Genomic DNA, 1,743 nt, shown 5'->3' on the forward strand with positions numbered 1-1,743 from the left:
ACCCTCTAGCGCAGTGGTCAGCAAACTGTGGCTTGCGAGCCACATGAGGCTCTTTGGCCCCTTGAGTGTGGCTCTTCCACAAAATACTGACTTCTGCACATGGGCCACATAGTTTCAATCGCACTGTACATGCGCACCCGCATGTGGTATTTTGTGGAAGAGCCACACTCAAGGGGCCAAAGAGCCGCATGTGGCTCGAGAGCCGCAGTTTGCCGACCACTGTCCTAGAACTTTGTAGGAGTTTCTAAACATTTAGAACATATTTGATTGATTGAAATTATTGTGATGGAGGCCAACATCAGGAAAGAGCAGGAGCAGATAAGAGAAGACCCACTATAGCTGATATTACTGCTCTTACTTAACCATATCCACTTGCCTCCTGTTATAGACTGAATATCTGTCCCCCTATGCCCAATGCATTTGTTAAAGCCTTATGCACAACCTAACAGTGTTTGGAGATAGGTGCTTTGGGAGATAATGGGATCAGGTCATGAGCATGGAATTAGTGTCCTCATAGGAAGCAGAAGACCTCTCTCTCTCTCTCTCTCTCCCCTCTCTCTCTCCCGCCATGTGCACATGCACTGTGAAAAAGGCCATGTGTGGACATAGTGACAAGCCAGTCATCTGCAACCTAAGGAAAGAGACGTCACCAGAAACTAAATTGAATGGTACCTTGATCTTAGACTTCTCAACATTCAGAATCATGAGAAAATGAACTTCTGTTGTTTAAATCACCCAGCCTATTTGTTATGGCAGCCTGAACAGATGAAGACAGCTCCTTTTACCATTTCTTTGTATCCCTCTCTTAGCTTCAGTGAGTTTTGGCCTCTAATGGCTATCAGGCAGCTGTCTTCTTGAAAGACAACCCTTGGAAGCTTTCCTGGCTCCTTCAGATCAAGACAACCCTAAGATGTAATTGAAATTGCAGAGTTTTCCTCCAGCATCAGGATTAGATGAATACTCTATTTTGGCTTCTCCTTCCTTATTCTTCCTCCACTTCTTGACAGTTCATCCTAGGAGCATTTCCTTAATAAATCATTTTCACCTGGATCTTAGGGTCTACTTCTGGAGATTCTGGCCTAAGATGGTTTCTATAAAAAGGAGGTGACTGCATTGTTGGCCTGGCTAACACTGGCTAGAGCTTGGACTCAAAACATAGCATTAAGTTCACCAGGAAAGCCCTTTGCTTAGTGCAAATGTGGACGAACTGGCAGAAAGTAAAAGAGATTTCTTTTACCTGTAAAATAACCAACCTGAGTTAAATCATTTAACAAATATCTTATAGAGTGCCCACCCAGTCTGTAATCTACAGATCCATCTCTATTAAGTGATCTCTCACTTCTGAGGTTACAGAGGTGAGCTGCCACCACACCCAAATTCCAGCCACTCTCACCTCCCAACTGGAATGTGTGCTATATTTTCCTCTTGTAGAGCTTTACACATTTTACTTACTTTTTCACTCTTCCTGAAATTTTTTTATTGCTGACCCTTCTAACCCTATATCTAGTAATTTAGCTAGCCTAGAATTTTGAGTATGTTTTGGAACATATAGCCCTGTGTCTGAAACTATCTGAACTACTAAATCTGTGATATTCCTGAAGACTTATTTTTACCCTCTTTAGAAAACCACTGCTTAAATTGTCTTGTTTTATGTAGTTTTAGTGCCAACCCTTTATCTCAGTTGGCATAACTTCTGTGTTTACTTCTTAATTCTTTCCTTTACTAGCTGTTCCAAATTTCATC

This window comes from Myotis davidii, unplaced genomic scaffold (genome assembly GCF_000327345.1).
Source record: "Myotis davidii unplaced genomic scaffold, ASM32734v1 scaffold743, whole genome shotgun sequence".
NCBI classification, from domain to species: Eukaryota; Metazoa; Chordata; class Mammalia; order Chiroptera; family Vespertilionidae; genus Myotis; species Myotis davidii.